The following is a 20,848-nucleotide window of genomic DNA, read 5'->3' on the forward strand; positions in this document are numbered from 1 at the left end:
GGAGGCCAGCTGCACTGATGAATGTAGCTGCTAGCTATTACCTCGTAAAAGGCTCCAATATTATATTTTAATTTGTATTGAAGTTAATAAATTCAAAAGGCAGAGCATTTTTTATATCATTGTTGCTGTTAATTGAAAGTATAATTTTCGAGAACAAAAGACCAAAATGAAAGTTGTTTTTCTTCCTCCCCTGCTTAAAAGTGTAGCAACTTTCTAGTTATTTTGGAACACTACATTTACATGTGTGTAAAGTGATTGGCTTTCTAGCTTCCCTTGTCCCCAGGATATTAAATGCTTGGTTGAGGTTTAGCCATCTTACTTGGCTTTCAACTGTTAACATGATGTGCTAAAGTAGAGAAGATGACTAGATATTATGTATAAAATGTAACATTAATAGGTTAATAAAAGTGATTGAATCAAAAAAAGTTGCAACAGAGAGATTAGATGATTAGACTAGTCTGATTTGATAAAGAAATATACTAAACATTTCATATTGAAAGAGCATGGTACATTAATAAACAGAGGTGACAGACTAGAAAGATAAGAGAGTATTCATTAGGGAAATTGATTGTCACAATTATAAAGAATGAGATGTTATATGATAGGCAGTGTAAGCTGGAGAGCTAGGGATGCAATATGGCTTACTTCAAGGCAAAAAGCCTCAGAACTAATGAAGACAAAGGTGTAATTCTAAGTTCTAGGTTGAAAGTCAGTAAACTGGGAGGGATTGGGGAGCCCTGCTCATGCAAATCCTTGAGTCTAAAGGATAGGCATCCTGGAATTCTGATATCCAAGGGCATGAGAAAGGTATTCCGGTTCTAGGAGAGTATATTTATCTGTCCTTTTCCTATTTATTCTATCCAGTCTCTCTGCTCATATTGTAAGGGTCCGGCGAAGCGTCGGAGGGAGAGACCACAAGAGACTGGCTTCATGCAATTGGCAGAAGGGGTTTTATTGATTCAGCATGCTGAGGCTCCAGGCTCACTCAGGAAGATAGAGCAGCCCAGAGCCCAGAGCAGAGGTCTGGCAGAGCTTAAGTACACTTTTTGGAGAGGGTGGGGGGCTTTGCATACATCAGAACAAATCATCATGAGGCACGGGAAAATTGAACAACAACTCTGAGTCATGATTAGTACATTCATTGGTGGGAACAGATTGGACGGGGGTGATTGATTACTTCTAAGCGGGGTGAACATTTAAACTGATTGGTTTTGGGGCCCAGGGTGCCTACGTGCCATTCTACACAGAGTCCCAAGTTATTAGAAAACCAGAGAAGTCAGTGAGAATATTTACTGGGCAGTTCGGGTATTGTCCTAACAGCTACAGGGATTACAGGTTTTGGGGGTAGCAGGGGAACTTTAACAATACTTGGTCTTTTACTTTTTAACCCAAGCCCTGCAGTTTAGAAACTTCACAATGTCCGGTCTTTTACACTTTAACTCAGGCTCTGCGGCTTAGAATCAGCTTAAAAATTTCACCTTTACAATATTGGGAGAGGTTGGATCTTTCTCAATCAGCAGAGACTTAAATGTCAATTACTTCTGGAAGCCTTTCACAGATACTCCCAGAAAACAAAACAAAAGCCTTATCAACTACCCTAATTACCTAAGTTACCCTCTATGATATCCATAAAGAGTCTATCCTTTGTCAACTCCACATAATACACATCTCCTTAAACCATACTTAATCTCTAAATAGAGCCAATAACTACATCATAGTTCCCCCTAACATGATATGACTATCTTGTTACAAGTAAAACTGCACTAATCCCCTCTCCATAAAGGAGGTAAAGTTCTTGAGTAATGTTTATACTTCTCTTAATATTCCCTAACTTTAATACTATGATGTAAAATTAACAATACTTAAATACTGACATAAAGTTAGTGTATCTTATGTTATCTTACGTTACTTGATAAAATGATTAGAGGAGATTAAAACATATATACATATGCAAATATATGCTTAAGAATTTATTAGGCTTTTTATCTACTTCTGCTTTGAAGAAAAGCATGATTATCTTGCTGACATTGTGGATTTACATAAGCAAGACTACTCACATTGTTGCGTTGTTCCTGCTGTCTATAACTGAAATTATACCCACTTTGTCTTTGGTGGTTAAGTGGCCCAATTATTTCCATTGCTTTTAAGTTTTACAATTGAGTGATAGAAGGTCTAGCAACCATGTAGTTCTTCAAGGATGCAAGGGATTACTTCACAAACCTATTTCTCAAAGAAAGGTCCACCTTCTGGATCCTTCTAGTGTTGATGAGTAGGTTTGAAGTAGCAAATCCACTCTAGCATTCCAATCTATCTGTCTTTGAAGCTCTTCCTCTGTGTTAAACCAAGAAATATTGGACATCTCTAATTCATTCACAGTGGGTCATGTTTTGATAAATGTTTCATTCAATCAAACAAACAGCCCTTTCTAACTCCCTGGGATACAACATTAAATGCAGAATCTCTGCTTAAATCTGTTTAGTGGATGCAGATATATAAATTTGGCCTGATCCAACTTTATTTTCCTTCCACCCTTATCCTACATTCTTACCTTCCATTCCCACACCCGTTCCATAGATTTATGCTTGTAAACAAGAATTTGAATTATTGTTTCTGGAGTGTAGCAGTCTTCCTCCCCAGTCACACTTTGCATCTCACCTTTAGGGACTTGCTGGGATATGAATCTAGTTATGGGTTTAGAAGCAAAGAAGGTTGTGGGAGCAGAGATATTGAGAAAAATGAGCATTGTCTTGCTTGACAACTGCCTTAGGAGAGGTCATTATAATTTCCTTAGGCAATGTAGGGTTAATCTCTTCAGGCAGAGGTGAAAAGGTGTTATCACTATGAGAGGAGATGCCATTGCCCCTGGGATTTGGCACTCTACTTCTGTTGACAACAAAGGACTCATCAAATTTGTGATTTTAACATGCCCAGCTACAACAGGGTCTTTCCTCATGTTCACATCCCAAATTACAGGATACCATCCCTTCCCAACCAATGCCTTCACCTTAATAGTATATACTCTGTGCCTCTGGGAGTTCAACCCGGCTCATAATAAGAAAATGCAAATTAAAGCTCCACTGGGATACCATTTCTCACCTATCAGAATGGTAAATTGCAAAAATCTAAAAATACATTCTGTTGGTGAAGCTGTGAAGAAATTGATACTCCCAGTCTCATAACGAGGGATTATATAACCTCCATTCTTATAGAGGAATATTGGAGAAAATCAGGAGAAATTCTGGATGTTTTTCCCAGGAATCCTATGTCTAGGAATCTATCCCCAAAACACATTGGAATGTATATGAAATAATATATGTACAACATTATTTATTGTAGCACTATTTATGACAGATAGTAGACCACCTGAATGTCCATCAATAAGGACAAATGACTGTGAACAACTGTGATTGTACAGAAGTTGGTGACGAAATCCTGCTGAAAAGATTTATTTCAAGTGACCCAAAACCACAATATTTTAACTTCACATCCTTCACAAGATACATGTGCACAACTAAAAGAACTTTAAAATAATATTAAAAGGTAGCATAATTTTAGGATTAACAGTATTGTTTTAAAAGAAATTTATGTGACTATATAGTATAATGAAACAAATTATTATCAGAAACCAAAATCTCTCACATAAGTAAGAAGTTAAAAATCCTATAGACCTAAATCTGAGTTGAAAATATTAGTATAAACACCTGCCTTATATCTCTCATTTTATAGAAGTATATGAATAACATAAAGCTGTGAACACCAGAGCAATGACTGTGCAGTAAAATTAAACATCTTTGCAATACAAATTGTCATTTGCCATCAAAAAAGAAGAACCAGAAACTTTAGATGATTACAGGGCTGGGACAAAAACTGTAAAATCAAACAAACAAAAACAAAAACAGAAATCCTGGGGCTTCTTTATGTTCCAGAAAGCAAGTAAGCTATTAGAGACTAACAGGACTATGCCAAAAGGACTTTGGATGCCAGGCAGAGTGGCACATGCCTGTATTGCCATTGAGGCAGGAGGATCGAAGTTCAAGGCCAGCTTTAGCAATATAGCGAGACCCTAAGCAACTTAATCATACCCTGTCTCAAAATAAAAAATAAAAAAGTTTGGGAATGTAGCTCAGTGGTAAAGCACCCCTGGGTTCAAGCCCCAGAACAACAACGACAAAAAAAAGATATCAGAGCCAACCTGAGGCCTAAGAAGAACAACTGATTCACAGAAAGTAAAACAGCTCTTGATATAACTTTATCTATGTCTATATTCAAGATTTTATTATAACACTTAAGAATTTTAAAATAAAAGCATTTTAACACCCCCCACACACACACCCAGTTACCATTAGAAATTACAAGGGTACCAACACTTTACTATTAAAACTGACAACAAAATGAATCACACATTACACTTGCCTTTCTTGTGTGAATTGTTTTTCAGGCTAACTATGTAGATGATGAAAGAAAATTCTTCTTCACAGGAAAAAACAGAGAAGAAATGCAAAAAACAAACAACAACAACAAAATTTTATAATTCACTATAAAATAATGGAACTGGGAAATGGTCAATCCTGAAAACACAACAACAAAAATAAAGATTTTAGGTAAAAGATTCGCAGAGGACTTCATAATGGAGGGATCAGCTGAATAATCTCTAAAAGATCAATCTTAGCATTATCAAACATGGGACAACCCTCTGATGTGATGTGACAGTACCCATGTGAAGTTCACAGTACCTGTGACATGTTCTTCCCCAAAAAGTTAAGCTAGTTTCTCAGTCCATTTTGGGTTGCTATAAAAATAAAAACACAGAGACTGCTGATTTATAAAGAAAAGAGATTAATTTGGCTCATAATTCTGGCAGCTGGAAGGCCCAAATAGCATGGTGCCAATATCTGGAGCAAGCCCTCTAAGTCACAACATAACAAATGGCATCACATGGCAGAAGAGCATGGGAAGGAGTTCATATAGCAAGAAAGTGAACTAAGAAAGTTAAACTCACTTAATAACAACTCATTCTTACAAGACTTGACCCATTCTTGTGAGACAGCATAAGTTCCTTCGTGAGTGTGGCATCCACATGACCAAATTAATTCCCGTTCTCTCCCACCTCTTAAAGTTTCCACCACCTTGATTGCTACACTGAGATTCACACTTTCAGCAAGTGAACCTTTGGGTGAAAAAAAACACATATAAGCCATAGTAGCTGGAATCAAAATCAAGCCTGTTTACAGAAAATTAGGTAAAGGGGAGAAAGAAAGGCAAGGAATGACACAATAAAAATAGAAAAATGGCAGCATTAGATGATATCATAATGAAACAATCAGCCACTTAAGAATGCAGTGTGTGTGTGTGTGTGTGTGTGTGTGTGTGTGTGTATTTATCTGATGAAGATGGCTTTGCAGAATGGTTGGAAGAGTATGGACTTTCTAATAAATGGTGCTGGGACAGGGAGATATGTATGCAGGGAAATGATATTGTATGTCTAATTCACAGTCCACTGAAAAGTCATCTTCCAGTGGATTATAAACCTAAGGTGAAAAGCAAAGCAATGAAATTTAAAGAGCAAGTATAGGAAATTAATATTATAACCATAAGGTAGTAAAGATTTCTTAAGTGGTACCAGATAGTCAGAAATAAGAAAACAAATCTGCAGGGAGTTGAAATTTGTCCTGGGATTATATTCTGGTCCCTGTTGGTATATAGCAGTGTCTTTCTAACTTTTTATGCGTTGATCTAATGTACGTATATACAAATGTGCATACACACACACACAAAAAAAAAAACACTCACATATGCATGCACGCACAAACACTCATGCATGCACATTGATACAAAACAACTTTATCTGTGATGTGTTCAAATGTTTTGTTTTTACAATATATCATTCTGATCTATTTGTTAAAATACTCTTTGTAATCCATTAAAATAAATATGAGCAATTAAAGGAGGTATAACCACTCTATTTGAAAAGCATTGACCCGGGCTGGGGCTGGGGCTCAGTGATAGAGTGCTTGCCTGGCATGTGTGAGGTACTGGGTTTGATCTTCAGCATTACATAAAAATAAATAAATAAAATAAAGGTATTGTGCCCACCTACAACTAAAAAAAAATTTAAAAAAGAAAATCATTGACATAAAACAAGAATTTTAACATGCAATTCCAGAGCAGAAGAATAGAGGTAGCCTGCATACAGGGCTGAGGGGGAGTCTGGTTGAAAACCACCTCGTTGATGTGCACCAGAATGGGTGAAATGTGGCTCTCTCAAGCTCAGCTCAGGAGAGACTACCAAAAAAAAGGTATCTCTACAAGTCCTTTCTGCAATAATATGCCCTGAATACAGGCCTAAAAATTCTCACAAATTACTAACTCTCTCAGGGTAAAAACTATTATGAATGCATATCAATAGAAACAATGAACTTCAGAATCAGATTCATCAAGCCTGAGATACTGGAATTATTCTGCAGAATATAAAATACATATTTAATATATGTAAAGACATAAAAAAGGGGTGGAAAGTAGGATAAAGGAAGATGAAACTGTAAAAAATAGAGGCCATTTTAAAGTAACAAACGATTTCCTAGAAATGAAAATCTAATAATAGAAATTAAAAACCCTATGGATGACTTAAGCAACAGATTAAGCTCAGATGAAGTAAAAGCCAGAGAATTGGAAAAAATCTATAAATAGTCCAGATTGCAACATAGAGAGACAAAGACATACAAAATAAAAAAGAAATGGAAGAGGAAGAAGTGAAAAAGTCTTAACATATTTCAGAATTTGTTAGATAATCTGCTACCAAAATTACCAAAGGTAATTTTGAAAGTTAGATATATCTCCAGAAGTTATTTTAACAAAAGACAAGAAAGAAGTGATGGCCAGGGAAAACATTTAAATTGAGGTGATAAAATATTAAGATATTCTAAAATATTAGACAATATTTGCAAACCACTAAGAAAGGAGATAATTGATTAGAGCTAAAGAATTCTAAGGTATTTTTGTTGTTCCACAATAGGATAAAGATAATGGTTAATTTTCTACTTTGGTCATTAAATATTCATTTTTAAGACTTCTGAAGTATCTACTTAACAGAAACAGATTCAAATGAGGGAAATTTTGCAAGAGGGGAAATCTCAATGAACTTTAAAAATTGTAAGAAAGGAGGTGGGTAGAACAATGGGGAGGAAATAAATACTTCAAAATAATATTGCAGAAGTGAGTCCAATATAAAAAAAAATCAATCCTAAATACAAAGAATCTTCCAGTTTTTAAAAAAGGATTTCAAGACTTGACTAAGAATCAAAATTCCAAAATATGTGTCAGTAGAGGATAAGTAAGAAACACTATATTAAGAGTAGACAAATGAAACTAATTTGAAAGGCAGGAGTAGATATAATAATATTATATATTATAGGGACAGTAATAAAATAGCTTTAGAATATTGAGTACAAAAATTAAGAATGGATGAAAAAGAAGAAAAATCAATCATCAAAGTAAAATATTTTGATATACCTCTGTCTGAAGGTAACAGAGCTTCTCAACAGTAAAACAAAAAAATATGAAAAGAATAAAATAGTGATTAAAAAATAAACTTCATCTAACTCACACATTAAGAAAGTGCTCCATCCATCTACTTTTAAACACAAAGCATGTATCAACCTATGAAAGCAGTCTTATGTCAGCTCACAGAACTGTTATAATGAAGAACATTTCTCTTTTCTCAGTCACTTGTTAGACAGAAAAATAAGTAAATAAGAAGGAAGAGGAGGAGAACATGGTATGTTAGCCAATCTTCCAAAACTGTAACAAAATAACTGAGAATCTCAACTTTTAAGGAGGAAGTTTGATTTTGGCTTATGATTTTCAGTCCATGATCACTAGTTTTGGGACCTGTAGTAAGACAGAACATCATGGCAGGGAGCACATGACAGAGCAAAACTGTCCACCTCATGGTGGTAAGGAAGGAGGGGGGCGTAGAGAGCGGAGGTTGGAGAGGAGCAGATGTCCCAATGTGCCTTTCAACAACATACCCCTGATGACTAATTTCCTCCAACCAGGGCTCTCTACTTAAAAGTTTTTAACATCTCCCAATTGTATCATCAATAGGGGACCAAGCTTCCAACACACAAGCTTTGGGGGGACTTTTAAGATCTAAACCACAGCCCAAAGTAATTTACCTCCTGATGTGAGACACATGGTACAAACTGTGTCACTGGAGACTGAAAAAGCAACTGTATAAAAAAGTCCAGGCAGAGTATATGTAGGAAAACAACATGGCCAGATAACATTAGGGGCCCATGATTCTCACAAAACTTGAAGGAGCAAAGAAAGGGGTGGTGTTGGAAGTGAGCAAAGAGAGTCTATGTAGATAGATGTAATGGATGTAGCTGGTGAAGACACTCGCACAGAAAAGGAAGTGGAAGTAAACTCCACTCCCACCATTCCTTTTGATTCCATTCCAGGACACCTGTGAGACATACTCAAGCAAAAGTCAGAGGATAATGGTGTCTTTGTTGAACTGAGCACACAATGTGGATGGAAGCATGCAGATGGTTCACCTCTTTTGCTTTTGACTCACAACACACAGTAACCCAGTAATGATTAACATGCACTTCCTTATAGCTAATGAATTCAGAAGAAATGACAGTGTAGAATATTAACATTTTCACACCCCCTAATGGAACAATGAGTGCAGGTGATGGTCACCATTGGCAGTTAAAACTATTAATTTACAGAAAAAATTATAATGGATGGATCATTCTGATAATACCTGATCCAATGTCATTATTAACATTATGAAAAAAAGAGACAGACAATAAAGGACTCCTGTGTGTAATAGAAAGTATACTATAATAGAAAGTATACCATACTATACACTCTGGCATTCTTGCCCAAAATACTGAAGCTGAATCTAATCCAGACTAAATTTAGTCCACAAGGGCAGACTGTACTTAGGAAATACAAGGAACTGAGGGATATGCTAAATACCCAAGGGCTACAATCAGAAAACTGCATACTATGGAAACTGTATAGGGAAAACAACCCAATTTCATTAGCAAATATATTGCAAGATATGAAAAAGATGGATGAGGAAAACTACTGATGGATTTGAGACAGAGCCACACCATGTTTGTCATTTTGAACCTTTAATGGATCCTAATTGCAACAAACTAGCTATAAAATATTTTTGAGGCAATTGTGGAAGTCTTGAACAGTGACTGGGTACTTAGTGATATTAAGGAATTTTATTCCTTTGGGCATATGTTTGTACTATGTTTTTCTTTCTTGAAAAAAGAATCTATATATTTTAGTGATAACTATCGAATATTATGTATAATATTAATGAATTGACTAAAAATAACTCAGAAGTGGGTAGAGAAAAGAATCAAACCAATAAAAACCATGCATTGTTGATTTTGAAACTGAATTAGTACATAGGAGTTTGTTATACTACTTTGAACGTCTTATGAATTGTCTATCACATAATCTCATGACCCACAATTGGCATTCAGAAGGCATTGGGAGTCGGAGATGTCTACAGTAGAAGAAGGACAAAGGCCTCATGTGCTCCAAATTCTGTGCCGGTTACAGGTTTCCAGTCTTTAGTGAGCTTTGACTCTGGAGAGAACATAGAATCCCCAGTGAGAGAATGAGAGTTGACTAGATGGAGCTTGTCTGTAAAATTGAGAGGCCATGGTTGGGAGAAAGAATATGAAAATGCCCATTGAGTCATGGAAGGAGAAGTGGAAAGTATATAACCTTAATCAGGAGCCAAATACAGTCATTTTTTGGTGTCCTCAGGAGTTTGGTTTCCAGGAACCCCCACTACCAAAATTCATGGATGATCCAGTCCCTTATATAAAATGGTATATTATTTGCATAGAGCCTATGCACATCCTCCTATATACTTTAAATCATCTCCAGATTACTCATAATACCTAATACAACATTAATTCTGGGTGGATAAATTGTTGTTATAGTGAATTGTTTAGGGTATAATGACAAGAAAAATGTCTGTTTTCATCATAGGTCTAACTACATATACTATATAACTGAAACTCAGGGGAACAATATTCAAACAATGAGTGCTGTTAAGAGACAGGATCCATGAAATGCTGGGGAGCTAAAGCAGGGTTTGCCCACATAGCACTTCACTGGCATGGATTTAGCATTGTACCTGGTGTACACCAAATTCAAGTTTTGCCTTTTGAAACTTTCTGAATTACTTACCCCTCAAATATGCAGATGTGGAACCAACAGACATGGATGATGACTATGTACTATTCATAGGCAAATAAAAGTTATTGGAAAGATGATCAAATGTATATTCTTTATAAAGTCATGTACTCTGGAAACTTTAAAAAAGAATATTTTCCTATTTTTAGAACTATTTTGAAGTAGTACAAAAACTAAAGGAAAGAACTCTATCTACATGCATCAATTTGTGTATACCTTAGCAAGAAGATATTGAGTTTCAAAAGCAAGTTACAGGATACTACTTGCATGAAAATTATAAATATGCTAAAAAATGCACTATATCAGTGTTTCTCAAATTTTTGGTTTTATAATTATTTAAGGCCCCAAAAGTTCTATTTCATTTGGATTATATTTATTGATATAAGAAATTAAAATTGAACACAAGAACATAAGTTTAAATCCCTTTGGGTATCAGCATAATCCATTTTGAAGTCTCTGAAAAACTGCACTGTACCTTCAAGAAAAAAATGAGGGTTAAAAAATAAAAAATGTATTATTAAAATTGGTTTTGTCTTACTATCATCCCAAAGGGGTTATGGTTCCCCTCCAGGAGGTCCTTGGGTCATTCTTTAAAAATCAATGTATCATATAATTTAGATATATATTTAGATGTAATAAATTTAGTAAAATTATAAAAAGAAACATGTCCTGGGAGGAAAATCTGTGTAAGGCCGAGATAAACCATGCTACAATAACAAACATTCCACAAATCCTGTAGGCTTACAGCCAACCTTTACTTCCAACTGTGTTACATATCCATCAGCCACAGCACTACTGCTGCATCCTCCTCCTATCTATCTGGAATGCAGATAGATAGAGGCAGACACTGGGATTTTTCCAGGCTCATGGCACATGAAAAAGGGAAAGTGAAGCCACCTCTGGCGTGTAAAAACATGGTCACTTATGCCCACATTTTTCCTGGCCAAAGCAACTTACACAACCTCACCTGATGTCAGTGAGATGGGGAAAGTAATCCAACCTGAGAAATGGCAGCAAAGATTTTTTTCACAAAAAGTTAATCTTACTATATACCAATGTCAAGGTGGTTGTTAGTTCATGGTATAAAGGGAGATATAATGAGATTATGGTCATTTTTTTAGTAATAGGAATAACACAATTATCCCTGGCACCTGCAGGAGCTTTATTCCAGGAACCCCTCAAATTCATGGATGCAGATCTCTTATATAAAAGGGCATAGTGTTTGTATATAATGTAGGCATATCCTGCTATATTTTAACTCATTTTTAGATTACTTACCCTAATACAATATAAATGCTGAGTAAACTTTTGCTATAATTTTTTTGTTTAGGAATAATGAAAATAGTCTGTATGTGTTCTGAACAGATACAATTATTTTTCAAATATTTTATAGACACACCTCGTTGGACCTGGGGGTGTAGAACCCATACAAAGGGCTGACTGCAATAATCATAGTAGTGACAGCAATTGTTATCTAAACAGCTTTCTGAATTAAAGTGAATAAAATAAAACACAGTAGAAACCAGAGGTGTTCTCTTTGTAATTGATTTGACCTGACTACATTCCTCAAACGAGTGTTAAATTAGGCATGATCATGTGGTCATGGACCTAATGCCATAATGAGGAAGACTATGTATGACCAAAAATAAAAGACTGTCTTAGATGCTATACTTTCTGGCTATATGACCTTATGCAAGTTTTTAAATGTATCTTCACCTTTAAATGGGCTTCATGATGGTACTTGCTTTATACAGTTGTTGAAAAGTAAGGTTTATTCTCAAATAATCCACATATCTACAGTGCTCAGTGGAGCATCTCACCTAGAAGATGTGCTACACAACCCAGATTGGGAAGTAAGACACATTGTGATCTTACATTGTGGATAGAGAAATGAGAATTTAGACAATACTTAAAAGAAGTTCTAATATTATTGGGTATCATACTCCAGCCTTGAATACCTATAATTTCATGGTGTGAGTTGAAGATAAGAATCTTTTCCAAGAAGCAGCACTTAGAAAGATAAGAAGTAGGGTTAGTGACAAAATAATGGGGGATATGTGACATATTTCCCCAAACTTATTGAAAACCAAACCAGTAGCTTCCAAACTCCACTACTATGGGTGGCAGAGAAGTCACTGACTGCTGCTCCTGGTTAAATAGTAGTGGGACTTCTGCTGCTTATTAGGAAATAAAAGGTTGTGAGAAGCTCTTGCTCACAATATGATAATAAGGAAAACCTAATTTATTCCAAAACCATCATTTGTGACACCCATTAGAAAGAAAATGCAAAGAAGTGTGAATGCACTACATTCCAGGGCAGGATGATCCCTTCCGAGTTAATAAGAGACCTGTAGCTGCTTTCTTTTTTTTTTTTTTTTCCAAGTTAATGGAAACAGTTTTTATTAAGTAACTTTTAATATCAGAAAAATAAAACTTATAATTCTCTTTACAGCAAATATATAATATCAGTGCTTTGGCCACCTTAAGTTAAAGGCCCTTTATCATAAAATATATGGTTTTAAACTTTACTCATATTGAATTTATAATCCCTATGACTTCCCTACAAATACATAACAAAAGAGTGTAGTAAAATTAGCAAATACTAAACTATATTGATAATTTATCATTCTTAGTTTGTGTTTTTTAGAAACAGTACACGCACCTAATGTATGTCGATTCCTTAGCTTATTAGTTGCAGTGTACAATGCAACAAAATACAAAAAAAAGCATGCTTGGTGAACATTCGTTCATATCTACAAGACGGCAGCTAGAGATTAGGTTTCAATACTGACATTTAAATATCCTACAAGCAATTAGCATTACATCATAATATGCCATCAAGGCAACTTTTTTATACTGAAAAAATCAAAATAAAAACCGTTATTTGTAAACTTTTACACGAAATGTAACTCTTCAAGTGTAAATAAAAAATAAAATTTATCTATTTCCTATTGAATACACATAGGATTTCATTTTTGTTATACTGAGAAAAAAAGTTCTTTTGTGTTGGGAAAAAAACGCTTCAAAAAATAATTAGTAGAAAAACCCACCAGTATAATGTTTTGTTCTTTCAATGCCAGCAAAGATTTGGGAACATACCGAGGATGAAGTTATAGACATCCATAGGTGAAATGTACAAGTGTATTTTAAAGAAATCTTTCCTTGTGATTGGAAATAGTTTTGAAATGAAGTAAACTGATTGGAGGTCATCACAGCTGCTTTCGTGAGTTATGCCAAGGGCATTATTATCTCCCTCCCCATCCCCTACATTACTAAAAAATAAAATATATTTATAATGTGCAAGACAAATATGGATTGAACATAAAATGTTTCACATTTTGATCTAATCTAAAAATTAATCAATAGCTTGATCAGACTAATGAATGGAATGTTCGCATCCTCAATTATCAGCCAATGTAGATGCATCCCAAAGCCCTTCCTGAAATGGTGGCCATTTCCACATTCACTAAAGGAGACTATGGGTAGGAATTCACAATAGAGACAATTGCATTCCTGATCCATTGATCATACCAGCCTTGAGCACTCTGGGCGAGATGAAGGTCAATGTAGCAGTTTTTGTTCCAAATTATAACCAGTGAGTGATCTAGTAAACTGCCATCAGCCCTATTATTACCAATAAGTAATCACAATGCATTAAAAAGTTACTTGCAATCCTGCAGAGTTAGGCATAAGTTGTTGAGAAATAAAAAACAAACAAACCTGTTTTGTCAAAACTGGCAGTGTAAAGAAGGCAGCACTGGAAGTGTCTGAGTCATCTGTAATGCCAAGTACCCTCCATAAACTCTTAATGTGGTTAGGCTTTGGGACCCACTGTTTGGAATCTCAGATGTATACCCTTTTCTCATAGGTCACACAACCTATGATCTTCACTCAGCCAACGTGAACTTCAGCTTTTGCAATTCTTACACAAGCTATGTCTCTGGGTCTACAGGATAGTATTAATAATTCAAACCAAACTAATAGACAAGAGACCACTTAGGTTTAGTGTTACCATAGCAGCCTTTTATAAGTTTACTAACAACTTTAGCCTAATCCCAATAAAGCCTGATAACAGTCATAAGAATTCATTAGGAAGTTTACTGGGGGTACCATTATACCCATGCCTTTACGAGTCCATATAGAGATATAGTATTTATATATATATAGTTAAAAGTGAATTTGGATTACCTGAGTAACAGCTGTCTGGCAAACTGTACATGATGGCATTCTCTTTTCACAGATCTTGTTGGCACATTCCATGCAGAAGAGGTTGTGGCCACATGGAACTAGGGCAGCAATAACTTCATTCTCAAAGCAAATCACACAGTCGTGCTTTCTTCTTGATTCTGGAGGTGAGCTAGAGGTGGAACCACCTTTGGAAGAGGAGTAACTATTGGTACCATTAGAAAAAGCAGGGATGTATATTGGAAGGCCAACATGGTTGCCTGTGCTAGGTGGGTCGCTCCTAACCCTCCGAGCAAGTGAGTGTTCTATGCTCTCAGGAAATGTAGGAGACAGACGAGGAGTAGATGGCTGACTTCCTCTATGCTGAGTCTTCATGTTACCAGAAGGATCACTCCCAAAGCCAGAGAGTGGGTTAACTGGTTCAAATGGAGTCCAGATAGTTTGAGCTGATGTTGGTAAAGAGTCAAAGGCAGGAGAGTCAACTGCAACATCTTCTGAGCCTACAGATGGTAGTGTATCTCCAAACCAAAAGTTTCCTGTGCTAAAGGGGCTTGTTGGACTAAAGTCAGCCAGCCTATTGCTTCCAAAGTAGGAATCTGTGGAACCACTTCCTAGAGAACTGGAACTATCATTTCGATAATTGGATATCATTCTTGCTTGGCTAGGAGGAACTGGATTGGAGGAGAGCCACGCAGAGCCAAGAGTGCCACCTTCAAAGCTGACATCAGTACCACTGTAATGGAAATCATTCTCTTCATTGAGCTCTATATAGTTTCCTGTATGCATGGCAATATGCATTTCTATTTCTTCCCGGGCTCGGTCAACATTTTCAGGCATCCCTGTCACTTCAAAGACAGGCTCCTTATCTCTGCTTGGAGTTACTCTATACGTGTGGGTCTTTTAATTGTTGCTCCTTTGGGTCCAACCACTAATCCCACCACACGATAGGGGACCCTGACTTGGACGGTGGTTTGATCGGGCAGATTAGGGCTACATGACAACCCTCCCAGGGTAGGGCCATTTTTGTTTCGAGATGCATGGATCATGGAGACGTGCTCTGCAGCTGAGAGGATTTCTCTTTTGGCCATGGCAACATCTTCTTTCCGTCCAGTGACAACAAAAATGGGCTCTTCACCACGAACAGGTGTCTTGATATGTGTGTTTGTCTTGGCTCTCAGTGCTTTAACTTTACAACCCTGGCGGCCCACAATCTCGGCGACACGCTCGGAGCTGGGCACTTGGACGCACTCGGTGGTGTTGACGCTCTTCCTCCGGAGCAGGGCCGCCTGTTCCCCGTTTAGGACTGCTGCCGCCGCCCCGCCGCCGCCGGGGCCGTAGGCGTGGGACAGCATCGCCGCCATCATGCCCTGGGCATCGTCCCCTCCGTAGAGCACCCCAGCCGCTGCGGCTGCGGCCTCCCGAGCATCGAAGCCGGCGCCAGGCAACAGCACAGAGCCCAGGGGCCCGCCCGGGATCCACTGGGTCTGGGAGGCGGTGGCCGCGGGCGGAGACAGCAACAGCGGCGACGGCCGGTCCTCCTCCTCTGCCTCCTCCAGCTCCTCCTCCTCCAGCAGGTCTCCGTCCAGCTCTGCTTCCTCCCCCTCCTCCTCGTCGTCCTCCAGTTCCAGCTCCGCCGCCTCTGAGGCTGCGGGCCGGCCGGGCGGAGCCAGCTCCTCCGGAGATAGCCCTGCCGCCCTCCGGGCCTGGCCCTGAGCTGCTTTCATCTCTGGAGCACAGAGTGAAAAAGAAAAACCTTTCCAAAAGCAAGCAAGAATTGGCAGTGAAACCAAGTAAGCCTGTAAGGATCCTGTAGGCCAGCTTGATGGATCCAAATCCAGAAAAGCCCCCAAAGCTGATTGATCTACACACCCTGCAAATTCTTTTCTCAGATATTTGATTTCAAGTACAGAGTGGGGCATGAAAAGCTGGGAACAGGACAAAAAGTGAAGAGAAACAGAGAAAGAGGGACAGAGATCCTTCTGGGAAGACAGCTAGGGGTGAGCAAAACAGAGTTCTCCCCAAGTCCTGGGAAGTTGGAGAATGAGCAAGAAAACTGAGAAATCTGAAACTCAGATTCCCATCTCTACTTAAAGGAGGAATCTTATTGCTACCATGAAATATACAAAAACCATGGTCAACATGAGCCAGTTAATTCAGGAGACGTGAATGTCTTCACAGGATACAGTAAATAATATACAAAAATGAATGCCTAGAGCTAGTAAGTGCAACAATGTTTCAGAACACAATATCAACACAATAATATCAATCATAGTTCTCTATAGTAAATATGAATATGTAGAAACCAAAATTAAAAACACGATACCATTTATAATCACTCTAACCAATTAGTGTTTGTCAGGATTAGTAATGCAAGATCAGCTTGGGGCGGGGTGGAACTGAGTATTATTTAAAAAAAAAGGGGGGGGGAAAGGATGGAACTGTTCTGATTGAAGAGATCAATCCATAAATCTACACATACAAGGCTTAAACTTACAAAAATGAGTACATATTAAAACTGATAATACTAGATAATATCTGTGGATTATATCAATATCAATTTCCTGACTGTCATGTCATAGTAGTTTCCTCTTATCCACAAAGAATACTGTTATGGTTTGGATCTGGAACGTCCTCCTAAAGCACATGTGTGGAAGACTTGGCCCCTAGCTTGGTGCCTTTGGTAGAACCTCTAAGAGATGAGGCCTAGTGGGAGGTCTTTAGGTCATTTGGGGTGTGCCTTCAAGGGGGATGTGAGATCTCAGCCACTTCTTCTTCCTCTTTTTTTTCTCCCTCATCATAAGAAACAAAGTAGGGTGGGGGTGGAGTCCACAGGAACCAAAGTTCTGCCAATCACACTGGCAATTCTTACTGAAAACCCAATGATAATTAATGAAATTCTAACCTGTGACTGCACAGAGAGGGCAGGTCATGAAATAGAGAAAGACTAGATCTACTCAGCCCAATTCCAAACCAGAACATTAGAAGGAAGGATGGAGAGATCCTCTCAAGGATTATATCAAAGAGGGACAATTACACTGTTTTTGTCTTTATTCCAAAGAAGAATGTAAGGCAGGTGTAAGAATAAACTAGTTCATGCTTCTTTCCTTCCTGCAGCACACCCCCTCCCAAACTCACATGAGTGTGCACACACCCACACACATGCACATCCATCTCTTCAAACTGCTGCATTTACTGGAATTTTTTACACCTCAGGTGGGTCTATTTGTTTCCAGTAAACATACTTGGCATCTATTTTTGGGTCTCATCAACCTAATGAAAGGATCACAGAATGCTTCACAGCCAATTACCATGTACAAGATAAATGCATGTATTTATTCATTCTCTATAGTGATGATTAAGAGGGATTTCATTTCACTGTAGTCTTGCAGATGTTTAAAATATAAATTAACCGACTGCAAAGAGAAACACCCAGAGCCTACCTGAGGAAAATTCCATTCTAGATAATGCACTTCTGTTCAAGCCTATTAGCATGAAATCACCCTTTTATTCCTTCAGATCTCACTAAGAGGATGAGGTAAAGCAAGTGCCAGATACATACCACTTAAAGAAAGGGACTGGCCTCCCTGTTTGCCTCCAAGAAGCCCAGACCCTAACCTATTCTCCTTCCTGGGTTTTCCTTTTCCCTGATGTTTTGTTTCCTTAATGCAGTTTCATTAGGCTGAATTTAATATTTGTTTCTCCATAGCAGAAGGAATACATTCATATGGGAAAGATTTCCCTAAATAAATCTTCTTTTGAAGTTCTCTACCAGGAGAAACTAAACATACATACAGCCTTGGAGTATTAGCATTTTGGGGGTGCAGGGCTTAAGCCTTTCTCAAGACAAGTGATGCCATTAGAACTCCTTGAGGTTTCACAGTTGGCTGTCTTCACAGTGTGTCCCTCTAGAGACCTTTATCACATCCAGCCCCCAGAAGTTCTGTCTCTAAACTTGCTGTGCCAAAGCTTCACACTGCAGGAGAAAACTCTTGAGAGAAGAAATTGATAGAAAAAGCAATTCATTTAATGCTTTACTCATATGAAAGACAATGTAGCAAAAGTATTTCCCAAATTTTGGTAAACTTCTTTTTTGGCCACAGGTAGTAGTGCTTGGGAAAGTTTACCTTCCTTCTCTCCTTTCCCCCAAACAGTGTGGTCCATGCATTTTGCAATCAACTCCACCAAGAAGAGAGTACAGCAGGGGATCTGGGACAGGTTGTGAATGTTAACTGGTGAATGCTATTTTTTCATCTTTTGTTTTATGACTGCTTTATAAAATATCTATGAGCAAAATAAAGTTTTCTTTTTTTGCTACTAGGGATTGAATTCAGGGGCACTTAACCACTGAGGCACATTCCCAGACCATTTTGTATTTTTATTTAGAGACAGGGTCTGACTGAATTGCTTAGGGCCTCACTGTTGCTGAGGCTGGCTTTGAACTCCCAATCCTCCTGTCTCAGCCTCCAAGCCAGTGGGATTATAGGCATGTGCCACTGTGCTGGCAAAATAAAATATTTTTGAATACTTAAAAAAAATTTATGTACATGTATTTCCATGTGTGTTTATAGGCAAATAAGCATTTACCTACAATATACTAACTAGCATTTACTTAAATTAGTTATTGCTTTTTTATTTAAACACAAAGTAGTAACATTGTAACACTAATTACATTCGAATAAGTAGCACCAATGAAAATTAGCAGCTGAAGGTAGTGTCTGCAGCAGTTTTTGTTTGGTTAACTAACATGATCTGAATAGCTTATTCTAACTGTTCCCTATCCTTAACAGGAAGTCCACAGGACTGGCCTGGCATCTTGCACCTTTTACATTGGATCCCGGCTTCCCCTGCGCCCCAACCCCACTTCATTCCCAACATTATTGTTTCCAAGCTTATTCAGCAGTTTTCATGTTCATCTATTCTCTCACTGATGCTGCCTTTCCCCCCTTGCCTGACATCACTGTCCCTTGGGGTCTATTTACCTGTGACCTGCCAATCCAACAGGTCTCTCCCAGGGCTGCTCATGGTCCCATTGCATATCCTGCAAACATTTTATTCGACTGTATAAATATGCAATTTGGATGTGTAGTCACCCACGTGTTGCTATCATCAGACATCTAGTCCCATGCCTGGTGCACAAAAGGAGATCTGTGGGTATTTTGTTACCCAACCTATGGGTCCAGGGTGAGTCAGTCATGGTCAAACAGCTTCCACTTTCAGATCAGAATTCATCAGCTCTGAAAAATAGAGTCTTTGCTGCTGATCTTTGGGTATCTTCCCAGTTAAACTTTTCTTCAAGCTGACACAAAGTGGCTGCTGGGAAACAGAGATCTCCTGTAAACTGTATAAACACTGTGAGCTCAATGGTCTTGTCCCAGCATGGAAACTGCAATTTCAGGACTAAAAGCAGCAAAAAGAAATGGATTTCCTCAGTGCATGTTCAATGCAGACCTCAACTACATTCATATCATAATTAAATAATGCAATAATGGGCAACTCTTATACATTTTTTTAGCAATCTCCATTTTAGTAGCCCTTTAAATCTTATATTCTTCCTCTCCATTCTCTGTTAAAAGTTAATATATTTGGTGTCACTGTTGGAAAATAGATTTGGAGCACCTTTTGTTGAAACTTCCTCAGGGAAGAAGATATGCAGGCTTGGAAGTACTTGTCTGTGGTCTGTCAAAGAAATTACCAATTCTTGCTGAAATACCCTCTCACTCTATTTTTTTTCGAGCCAATCTCTAGCTTCTGATTTGCACCCCATCCCCTCAAACTACTTTGGGTTACTCCCATCAATGTGAAATAAATATTTCCAGCAATACTTCATAGGAACATACAAATAAAACATAAATGACTTATAATAGTTTTATATGGGTCATGGGCTAGATGAGATTTTCCCCCAATTTAAATCAAGATGTACTTTTTCTTTATAGAAATTTTATGCTACCTGCTAGTCTTTCCTGTAGAGATTCCTTTGCAATGAATGGAGCCATGGTTTTCTCTGCAGCGAGGGAACCCTGGCATTGTTACAGCATTCATGTCAGTACTCACTGGATAGGAAAACTCTCATTATTATGTGATGTGCATTTTATAGTTTGCAACCCCATAACACATCCATCACTGTCACCACTCCTCTTCTTTTTTTAACTTTTTAGTACCAGGGATTGAACACAGGGGAGCTTAACCACAGAGCCACATTCCCAGGCCTCCCCCTTTTTAATTTAATTTTTTTTTGAGACAGGGTCTTGCTAAGTTTCTAAAAGTCTTATTAAGTTGCTGAGGCTCAACTTGCAATAACCCTGCCTCTGCCTCCCAAGCCACTGGGATTACAGACCTGTGCCACCACGCCTGGCTACCACTGCTCTTTTTCACAGGGAGATAGATAATGTTCTCATTATCTATCTATAGAACAGGGTTCAGAAAGTCTCAT

At 37.9% G+C, this 20,848-nt stretch overlaps 1 pseudogene; it reads right to left on the bottom strand.

The window, feature by feature from the left end:
- Window positions 1-14,400: 14,400 nt before the first annotated feature.
- Window positions 14,401-16,142, bottom strand: LOC143641967 (RNA-binding E3 ubiquitin-protein ligase MEX3C pseudogene; annotated as a pseudogene).
- Window positions 16,143-20,848: the final 4,706 nt, after the last annotated feature.

The sequence above is a fragment of the Callospermophilus lateralis genome, chromosome 1 (genome assembly GCF_048772815.1).
Source record: "Callospermophilus lateralis isolate mCalLat2 chromosome 1, mCalLat2.hap1, whole genome shotgun sequence".
NCBI lineage: Eukaryota > Metazoa > Chordata > Mammalia > Rodentia > Sciuridae > Callospermophilus > Callospermophilus lateralis.